We start from the raw sequence: 11605 nt of genomic DNA, 5'->3' as shown, positions 1-11605 counted from the left end.
AAATAATTAGAAATTTGTGGTGAAGTGGCTCATGGAGACCTACCTGCTGTCACAAAAAATGGGGGGCGCCAAACGTACAGTGTGGGACTGGTCCCGACACGTGTTTCGCTGATGTGCTGCTTTGGGAGACTGTGTGGCCACAGCAGTATCAGGGTGGATATAAATATGGTGCTAGAGGTAGAACTACTGCTGATAATCAGTGCTGACCCTGGAGACAGCTGCGCGTAACTCTATTCTGATAGCCGGCGCTCTAGATGACTTCCGTGTTCGGAAGAAAAACTTCCAATGACGTCACTATAACCCAGAAGCCATTACCCCCAAGATAAAGGAAGGAAGGAAACAAAGAAAGAAAATGAAGAAAAAGGTAGAGAAGAATAGAAGACAAAAAAACATTGAAGTGTGGCACCCCTCAGGCGTCAGGTGCCACAGGGTATTGCATCCAGTAACAGGTGAGTGCTAACCCTGGGTTCCTGGAAGATTAGCGCCGATAAATACCATTCAAACACACACATCCATGCCCTTTTTCCCAGACTGGGTAACAAGCTAGAGACGGATCTGCTGGATGGCCACCTATTGGTCAGGACTTATCCAATCCGGTAGTCAGAAACTTGTGAGGAGGAGGGGCTATTCAGTGCAGTTGACGGAAGAGAGACATCTTGACAAACAGTGAGTCCGAAGTCAGTCAGAAGTCGACGTTCAGACAAAAAGTGTAAAGTGACTTGTTGGGCTCAAGGCGTACGGTCGCCAGGGAGAGTACGGTGTGAGTACTCACGGGACCGAGCACCAGCGGAGTGCAGAGCCCTAGTTCAGGAAGACGCTTCAAGCTCATCTGATAAAACTGCCCGGTGAGTGAACCATCAGGGTTCCTCACCAACGTTAATTTCTGGGGCACAGCAGCTAAGAGGGAACCCGGGAACTGGGACAGAGGTCCAACCCAATAGAGGTTCAAGCTGCCTGCCATACGGGCCAGGACTGTGACAACAGGAGGGGACCCCAGAACTTTCAGGACACGGGGACCCACCAACTGTAGACATGTGCATGGATGTAAAGCTCAACAGGTCACTACACCGGCACTGGGATCAAGGGAATACTGGATCACCTGAGGCCCAGATTGGTAGAGACCAGCACCAGCCGGTTTGCAGCTTCATGGAACCAGTGAGTAAAGAACAAGTTAAACCACAGCCCCTGTGCTGTCTGAATTCTTCCTGCACCTCCGCATCACCAACTTTCACCATACTACAACCACCATCATCCTCTCCTGGGGCCTAGCTCTACTTGCAGAGGGCCATAACATCCAAACTGCTCAATACCACCAGCCCCAGTAATGAGAGACTTTGCAGCGGCGGCTTTCCTCACATAGCCACATACTGCAACTGGCGTCACGAAAAACATTTTATTTTTATTATTCCTTTTATTTCCCCTTTTTATTAAGCGACCCCCAGGGTCATGGAACTGGGCACCGGCCACTCGTGATACGTCCCCGTGATTCAAGGCCTGGGACTGAGTACCCCAAGGCCCTGGGGTGCGTTAGAAGTCAAAGAGAACAGAAATCAATTTGCTCCAAAGTATTACATTAATTACGGCAATTGCTGCCTCAAAATGACATTAAAAATTAGAGCACAACACTCATAAAATTTCATTGATGTAGTCTTCAATATTTTTTTCCTCCTGATAAAGGATCATCCGCAACCAAATGTATCCACCATGATAGGGCAAGGAATATATAAACAATGAACCATCTGAAAGTGAAAAAAAGAATAATTAAAAACACTGCTAAAAATAATTAAAAAGAGACAACACAGGCTAAATTGGCAAAAAAAGCGGTACAAACTAGGCAGTTATACTGTATGTTTCAAAAATGAGGTCTAGTAAGTTGAGGTACCAGAGAGCCCAACATTCCAATAGACCTGGTCTTTTATCCCAGACAGTTTCGAGTCGCAGTTTCCCCTCCTCTCCTTCTACTGGAGCTACTCGCTTCATCTCACCATATAATGCTCAGTGGTAAGAGATTAGACAGATTCTTATAAGACATTGGGGTGTCTTGAAGACAGATCAGTGTCTAAAAGGCTTTGTGTCTGATTACCCCCTTATGATGGCAAAACGAGGCAGGAGCCTTAATGATCTGTTGGTTCATAGCCACTATGTACCTAAAACAGGCCTACCATTTTACACGGGTCACCCCAAATGGGGTTGTTTCCCGTGTGGCTCATGCCTCGCTTGCCGGAATATTGTTCATGCCACTATGTTTAAATCAACCAATTCTGATAAAGAATATGAAATTCGTCATTATATTATGTGTAGAATCTAGCATGCCACTTGCAGTTGTGGGCTAATTTATATTGGTCTAACTTCTCGCGAGCAACGGAAAAGGATACGTGAACATGTTCGCAACATTATGGCGGCAGCGGAGATTGAGTCAATTGAGACTTTACAGATGCTGCCACGCCATTTCAAGCTACAACATGGCTGTGACCCCACTAGCTTGATGGTTCATGGCATCAATAAAGTCGATTTGGGGATATGTGGTGGAGATTTTAAAAAAGTGCTTGCCCAATGAGAGTGACAATGGATCTTTCGCTTGGGCACTATGTCCTCGAATGGACTTAATGAAAGACTATCATGTGCACCAATTCTTCATTAGTGGCGTATATTTGTATGTGATCCCTTAGGTGCTTCTTCATTTGTTTCAAATCTTCATTAGTGGCATAGTTTTGTTCGTCATTCTTTGGGTGCTTCTGCATATGTGTGTTGGTTTTTTCACACCCTTGACGTATCTACTGTCTCTTTTTTTTGAGACATATAACTGCTTTGTTTGTACCGCTATTTTTGCCAATTTAGACTCTATTGTCTCTTTTCAATAATTTTTAGCAGTGTTTTTAATTATTCTTTTTCTCACTTTCAGATGGTTAATTGTTTATATATTCCTCGCCCTATCATGGTGGATACATTTGGTTGCAGATGATCCTTTATCAGGAGGAAAAAAAAAATAATTGATGACTACATCAATGAAGTTTTATGAATGTTGTGCTCTAATTTTTAATGTCTTTTTGAGGCAGTTATTGCCGTAATTAATGTAATACTTTGGAGCAAATTGTTAGCTGTTCTCTTTGGCTTCAATGTTTTTTGTCTTCTATTTTTCAATTCCTTTTTCTTCATTTTCTTTCTTTGTTTCCTTCCTTCCTTTATCTTGGGGGTTGTTTTTTCTTATTTTGACTCTGGAATCAATCTGCCCTTATTCTTGCCAGGAATTGGTATGGCTGCGACTGTATAGCGCTGTTATGGAGCTCTGACGCATGCGCACTTTGAACTGGCCTCTGTGTAATGGCTTCTGGGTTATAGTGACGTCATTGGAAGTTTTTCTTTCGAACCTGGAAGTCATCTTGAGCGCCGGCTATCAGAATAGAGGTGCACGCAGCTGTCTCCTGGGTCAGCACTGATTATCAGCAGCAGTTCTACCTCCGGCACCATATTTATATCCGCCCTGACACTGCTGTGGCCACACGGTCTCTCGAAGCAGCACATTAGCGAAACACATGTTGGGACCGGTCCCACACTGTAGGTTTGGCGCCCCCCATTTTTTGTGACAGCAGGTAGGTTTCCATGAGCCACTTCACCACCAATTTCTAATTATTTTCATTGTGCTATTGCCTTTAGTTATGTTAGTAGACTTTATTGGTTGGTTATTAAGTAAGTGGCATCGTGGATGACTTTTCCTATATTGTAGTAGCAATCTCTTGGCTTTTTAGGCTACAATATTTTTTACCTCACTTGCCACCTTGCAACTATTCTGGCTTATTGTCACGCACTTTTTCAATTACAGCAGTTAAAAGAATATTTTTTGTGGCACGTTGATTATTTTCATTATGTGTAAGCATTTGAGACTCCCTTTTTCTCTGTTGTTCTTGCTTGGTTGGGGTCATTGCATTTGTAACTTACAATGAGGTTCAATTTCTTTGGTTTATTTCTTCAAGTAGTTAGAATAGGTGGATAGGAACGACAACTTCACCTGCCACTAATGCAAAATAGTGGGCCTTTTAGAAGAAAAGGTGCAGGGGTTGGAAGACAGAATAGCGATACTGAAGCTCATTAAAGAAGGTGAGGTTTTCTTGGATGAAGCAGAAGCAACCTTTCAGGACACAGAAAGGGAGAAAAGTTCAGAGCACCTACAGAAGCAGAAAAATGGATACACGTGACCAAAAGGAGCAGGTGGGTCACAAAGTCGACACCACTCACACGTCTTAAGACCCATTATCAAACCTTCATTCAGAATGACAAAAATGGTACAATTCAAGAGAAGACCATTCCAACAAAAGAAGAAACAAAAGTCATGCAGAAACACTCAGGAGCGTAAAAAAATAGTGAGCCTACAATGAAAAGAAGAGTGGTAGTTGTGGGCGAGTCACTACGAAGAGGCACAGAGGCAGCTGTCTGCAGGCCGTACTTATCCACACGAGAAGTATGCTGCCTCCCAGGAGCAAAAATCAATGATGTGACGGACAGGATACTAAACCTCTTACGTTCCAAGGATGACTGCCCATTCCTACTGATACATGTAAGCACAAATGATACTGCTTACACGTGACCTACTGACTATCTGCAAAGACTTTAAAAATTTGGGAAGAAAGTGAAGGAAATGGATGTGCAGTTAGTTTACTCATCAATCCTCCCAGTTGATGATCTTGGCATCAGGAGATGGAGTAGGATCCTAGAACAACTGGCTAAGATGGTGGTGCAGACAGCAAGGATTCAGAGTTTTGGACCATGGTGTGAAGTACCTCTAAAATGGACTCCTCGCTAAAGACAGGTTATAACACGGGGTCTTGGGGATTACTCGTCACCGGGCCAGTGTCGGTTTGGGTTGTCATAGCGGCCTGGCCTGGTTCCGTGACCACGAAAGTGTCAATAAAGATAGGGATGGGGATGATGGGAGTAGTTATTTGTGACGCCACCTGTGGTGTGCGGCCAGTTATTAGCCGCCGCTGCGGGAAGTTTCTCTCTTCTGGGGCAGATGGTGACGCAGCTTAGGTGTTTCAGCTCTCCACAGGTAGAGCTAGGCCCCAGGGAGAATGTTGGGAGTAGCAGTCGCCTATGGCGCAGGGGCGCGATGATGGGAGCACCGGCAATGATGGGACAACACAGAGGGTGCAGTTCAAGTTCTTTTACTCACTGAAGTCACACCGCCTTTGGAGTACCACTGTGATGGGCTCCAGCCGATCCCGGATAGTTCAGAGGCCAAGGCTGGTGTTTCCCTCTGTCTTTTCTAGTGGTCTTTCCTCCACCCCAGATCCTGGGCCATGGAACGGGTCAAGGGTACCTGCTGCACTCCCCGCAAACCCTAGGATCCCCCTTCTTTCTAAGAACCCGAGTCGAGATTCCAGCTCCTGACCACGGGCCCCTTTCTGTGCAGCATCTTGCGACATCTCCTCCTGAGTGTGACCTGGCGCTGGCTGCACCCAGAGCTAACTGAATGCTGTGTTAGGTGGCTCCTCACTTCCCCTGCAGGTGCCGCGCCTCCCAGGTTGCTGAACTCCCATACCTCCTGATTGTAGCGCCCCTGAGACCATCAGGGTGCTACAAGGTTCCGCATCCCCAGAAGGATGCAGGGCCTTCCCCCTTAGGGACCCAGAACCCTAGTGCCGATACCAACAAAAGCCCAGATAATCCCAGTTTTTACCCAACAATCCCCCATACAATGGTAGCCAATGGATAGCCAGCGGGACCAATGGATGGCCACCTAGAGGTGGAGCCAATCCAGTTCACTAGTTGACAAGTGGGAGGGCAGACTGTGGAGAGGAGTCAGAGTGAGTTGACAATAGGAGAGTGAAGGCGAAAGTGAAGCAACAACCTGATTCGAGTTGACGGTGACCTGGTACCCAATAGAAGTGGTTGCCGGTGGAGTACGATGGAGTACTCCCGGAACTATGCACCAACAGGGTACAGGACCCTAGGACAGGAAAGAGCTTTAAGCCGACCTGTTAACAGCTGCATAGCAAGGGGACCATCAGGGACCTTGCTGACCCTAAAGAATCCGAAGACTCAGTAGCAAAGGGAGAACCGGAGACAGGACCAGAGACTCCAACCCCACAGGGTTCACGCTACCGTCAGGCAGACAGAAGTGGAAAAACCACAGAACGGGGACCCCCAGTTATTCCATACCACGGGGACCCACTTACCAGAGACAGGTGCAGGGGAAGAAAGTACCAGAGAACCAAACTGGCACTAGGACAAAGGGGACCTGGAGGCGAAACCAGCCGGCCTCCGGCAACCAGTCAACATCTACCAGCAGTGAGTAAACCAGTTGCACTGAACACCTGTGTGGACTACCTTCTTCCGACGCCCACTGCACCATACACCCTTTGGGGCAAAACCCTACTTGCGGAGGGTCTACTATTCTAGCTGCCAATACCACCAGCCCCAGTAGAGACATTTTGCAACGGCGGCTCCCTACGCTTAGCCGCAACACCGCAAGTGGCATGATATGTGAACATTATCTTAAGGCCCTGTCACACACAGAGATAAATCTTCAGCAGATCTGTGGTTGCAGTGAAATTGTGGACAATCAGTGCCAGGTTTGTGGCTGTGTACAAATGGAACAATATGTCCATGATTTCACTGCAACCACAGATCTGCCAAAAATGTATCTGTGTGTGTGACAGGGCCTTTACTCTCCCCTGTAAATATCCCCATTACAAAAAGGGCCCAGTGCATGGAACCGGGTAACGGCCACCATCGTGACTTCCCCAAAACCACCACTGCCTGGAACCGAGTATCCCATACACATGGGTGCTACAATGATGGCTACCCCCGGCACCTACCACAGCCCAGGTCCCAGTGACAGAGCTCCCTTATTATGTGTTGGATGTGTTTTGGTGGTTCACTGGCGATAACCTCCTCCATATCTGAGACGAATACTGCACCTCGAGTGAGGTGCAGCTCCCTGTGGTGCCCGAAGCCGCAGGGGCGCCATAGTTACACCTCACAAAACCTGGAAAACACACATTTGCCAGAAAACTTGCCACACTCATCAGGAGGAATTTTAAACTAGAAGAAGAAGGGATGGGAAGAAAAAATGCCAGACAAGAACATACACCTAAAGGACATACTAAACAAGTATGCTAGATGTGGTAAAGAGGACAGAGGACAAGATACTCAGATGGAACTAAGAAAAGGGAGAAACCAAGCAAAACTAAAGTGTTTTTACACAAATGAACAAAGCATGGTAAACAAACAAGGAGAGCTAGAGCTAGTAATACAGAAAGAAAATTATGATGTCATCGGCATCACATAAACCTGGTGGTGAGACACGCAAGATTGGAACATACAGATGGAAGGTTACAACTTAGGCCGGCATCACTCGCTACAATATATCGGGCGATATGTCGTCAGGGTCACGGATTCCGTGAGACATATCGTAGCGTGTGACAGCTACAAACGACGAGCAAAAATACTCACCTTATCGTTGCTCGTTGACACGTCGTTCTTTTTCAAAATGTCGGTCCTCCTTCTGCGCGCCGGTTGTTTGTCGTTTCCATGGCAGCACACATCGCTCCGTGTGACACCCCGGGAACGATGAACACAGCTTACCTGCATCCCGCCGGCAATGACGAAGGAAGGAGGTAGGCGGGATGTTATGTCCCGCTCATTTCCGCCCCTCCGCTTCTATTGGCCGGCCCCTGTGTGACGTCGCTGTGATGCCGAACGTCCCTCCCCCTTCAGGAAGAGGATGTTCGCCGCCCACAGCGACGTTGTGCGGGAGGTAAGTATGTGTGACAGGGGGTTAACGACTTTGTGCGCCACAGGCGGGGGCGGGTACGATCGCCCGTGCAAACGCACGATAGATCGTACCGTGTGACGCCGGTCTAAGTCGAAAAGAATAGAACTAACAAAAGAGGAGGAGGTAGAGTTGCATTGTATGTCAAAAAGGAACACATCTGTTCATAACTTGAAGTTACAGAGAATGAGAATCGATTAGAAAATATTTGGTGCAAACAATGGGAAGGACATGATAATAGGTGTTTATAATAGACCACCGGGTCAAACAGAAGATATGGATGAGATTTTTTTCACATGAAATGGACACATTCTCAAAAAAACTTGAAATAGTGATCATGGGAGATTTCAACTACCCAAGGACTTCTTGGTTACCCGCTGTTTACCGTGGTTACCAGCGTCCGCAGAAGCCGGCTCCCTGCTGCCTGCACACGTAGCAGAGTACACATCGGGTAATTAACCCGATGTGTACTGTGGCTAGGTGTGCAGGGAGCCAGCGCTACCTTCGTTACCAGTGTCCGCCGCTCTCACACTGCCTGTGCCGGCTCCCTGTTCCCTGCACTCCTAGCCACAGTACACATCGGGTTAATTACCTGATGTGTACTCCGGCTACGTGTGCAGGTAAAGGTACATATCGGGTAACCAAGGTAAGGGCTTTTTGGTTACTCGATGTTTACCGTGGTTACCAGCGTCCGCAGAAGTCGGCTCCTTGCTACCTGCACATTCAGTTGTTCCTCTCTCGCTGTCACACACAGTGATGTGTGCTTCACAGCGGGAGAGCAACAACTAAAAAATGGTCCAGGGCATACAGCAACAACCAGCGACCTCACAGCAGGGGCCAGGTTGTTGCTGGATGTCACACACAGCGACATCACTAGCAACATCACTGCTACGTCACAAAAGTCATTCCTTAGCAGCGATGTTGCTAGCGATGTTGCTTAGTGTGACGTGGCCTTAAGGGTCCCAGGACAGAGCCTTGAGGGATGCCAACAACAGAGAGATGACAGGATGAAGAGGTTGTGTGGGAGTGGGAGACACTATAAGTGCGGTTGGAGAGGTATGAAGAGATCCAAGAGAGGGTGAGGTCTCTGACACCAAGGGAAGAGAGGATCTGTAGTAGCAGGGAGTGGTCGACAGTGTCAAAGGCTGAGGACAAGTCTAGAAGTAGGAGTATAGAGAAGTGGTTGTTAGCTTTGGCAGTAAGTAAGTCATTTGTGATTTTAGTCAGGGCAGTTTCAGTGGAATGATGTGGACGGAAGCCAGACTGTAGGGTGTCAAAGAGAGAGTTAGAGGAGAGGTGGGAGGAAAGTTCAGCATGGACATGCTGTTCCAGGAGTTTTGAGGCGAATGGGAGTAGTGATATGGGGCGATAGCTGGCAGCAGAGGTTGGGTCAAGGGAAGGTTTCTTTAGGATGAGTGTGACTGTTGCATGTTTAAAGGCAGACGGAAAGGTACCAGTTGTTAAAGATAAGTTGAAGAGATGGGTTAAGGCTGGAATAAGCATAGCGGAGAGGTTGGGGAGGAGGTGGGATGGGATGGGGTCAAGTGCGCAAGTTGTGAGGTGCGCTTTTGAGAGAAGATGCGCAAGTTCTCCTTCGGTGATGGTAGGAAGTTTATGGGGGAGGGGCAGTGGTCTGTTATATGAGGGGGTTGTGGTGGTTGAGCAGAAAAGACTTGTCTGGTTTGGTCGATCTTTTCTTTGAAATGTGTAGCAAATTCTTCTGCGGAGATGAGGGAGGTTGGACGGGGCAGCGGTGGGCGAAGGAGGGAGGTAAAAGTATTAAATAGCTGTTTGGGGTTGTGTGTTAAAGAGGAGATGAGGTTTCTGAAGTAATCCTGTATAGCAGAGGTGAGGGCCAAGCGAAATGTATGAATAGCATTTTTGAATGTGGTAAAGTCTTCCTGGGAGTGCGTTTTTTTCCAGCGCCACTCTGCAGCCCCAGACACTTGCCGTAGTTTTTTAGTGAGGCTGTTGTGCCAGGGCTGTCTATTGATTCGTCTCGCTCTGCCGTGTACAAGGGGAGCGACTGAATCAATAGCTGATGTGAGTGTGGCGTTGTAAAAACTGGTAGCACTGTCTGTGTCGTGAAGTGAAGATATGGAGGACAGAGGTAGGATAGAATCAGAAAGGGTGTGTATGTTGATGTGTGCAAGGTTTCTGCGGGGGGGTGCAAGGTGCTGGACAGGGGGGGCAGGTGAGGAGGACAGGGCTGAAAAAGTCAGTAGATGGTGGTCGGATAAGGGGAGAGGGGAGGTTGTGACATTAGATAGAGAGCAGAGACGGGTGAAGATAAGGTCTAGTGTGTGTCCATCTTTATGGGTGGCAGAGGCGGACCACTGAGTTAGACCAAAAGATGAAGTGAGGGAGAGGAGTTTGGAAGCGGCTGACTGGCGGGTGTCAATGGGGATGTTGAAGTCACCCATGATGATGGTGGGAATATCAGCAGAGAGAAAGTGTAGAAGCCAGGCAGAGAACTGGTCGATAAAGGCAGTGGTTGGGCTCAGGGGTCTGTATATGACGGCCACTTGGAGGTTGGAGGGAGAATAGATGCGGACAGAGTGCACTTCAAAGGAAGGCAGGACAAGGGAGCGTAGAGGTGAGATTGGGTTGAAGCTGCAGTTGTTAGAAAAAAGGAGCCCCACTCCTCCACCCTGTCTATTGCCAGGGTGAGGAGTGTGGGTGAAGTGAAGGCCACCCTAGCACAGCGCAGCAGGGGAGGCAGTGTTGGAGGGTGTCAGCCATGTTTCGGTGAGGCCCAGAAAGGATAGATTGCTAGAGGTAAAGAGATCGTGAATGACGTGCAGTATATTACAGACAGAACGGGCATTCCAGAGCGCTCCAGAGAGAGGGGGCGGCGGAGTGGGTGAGAGGGGAATGGATTTTATACTGGAGAGGTTGCGGTAGTTACTACTAGGTGGGGAGCGATAGGGGGGTGATAAAGAGGAGTGTCTCATCTGTGGGGGTCCAGGATTGGGAGATATGTCACCAGCAGTGAGGAGAAGTAGAGAAAGGGAGAGCAGGTGGGAGAATGAGAGTGGACGGCATGATCTGCGTGTTATTTAGGCTACTTTCACACATCAGTTTTCTGTATTCAGGTACAGTCCTTTCTTTTCCGTATCCAACGTTTCCGGTTTTGTTGTGCAAACCGGAGCAGACCGGACCCACCGGATCCGGTTTTAAGCGGATCCGTTGGTGACGGATCCGGAATAAAACGGATCCGGTGAGTCCGGTTTGCATCCGTTTTGCATCCGTTATGTCCGTTTTTTTACGGATCCGTTTTTTAAACACTAAACAAACAATTAACGCGTTCCGTATTCTGATTGGCTATTGGGAAAATATAGTATATATACAGTATTTTGAAGCATATATTACAGAATGAAGACAGAGACAATCAGAAACCATGGATGTTATTCTTGCAAATATCACAAAGATCACTGCAGATTTTATATTTGAGGCAAATCGCTTGGCTATCATCGTCAGAGAAAAGGAGCGACAGCGACTGAGGCGTCAGCGACATCGACGCTTTTGGATCCATCCCCTGACTGCCCAGAGACTGACACGTGGGGTGTTTTCAACCCTATACCTGGAGCTCCGTGGAAACGATGAAAAATTCACAAGCTATGTCCGGATGGCAGTGAATAATTTTGACGTCCTCCTTGGCCTTGTTGCGGACAACATACGTAAAACGGACACCTACAGCCGGTTCTCTATAACACCCGAGGAGCGTTTGCTGGTTACGCTTAGGTAAGTTTTTTTTTTTTAATTGTATCCTCCTGTAACTGTAATGTGTTTGCTATTATTTTTTTATAATTATTGTCTTTCCTTTACAGATTC

This window comes from Anomaloglossus baeobatrachus, chromosome 5 (genome assembly GCF_048569485.1).
Source record: "Anomaloglossus baeobatrachus isolate aAnoBae1 chromosome 5, aAnoBae1.hap1, whole genome shotgun sequence".
NCBI classification, from domain to species: Eukaryota; Metazoa; Chordata; class Amphibia; order Anura; family Aromobatidae; genus Anomaloglossus; species Anomaloglossus baeobatrachus.
Note: the sequence above shows the minus strand (reverse complement) of the source record.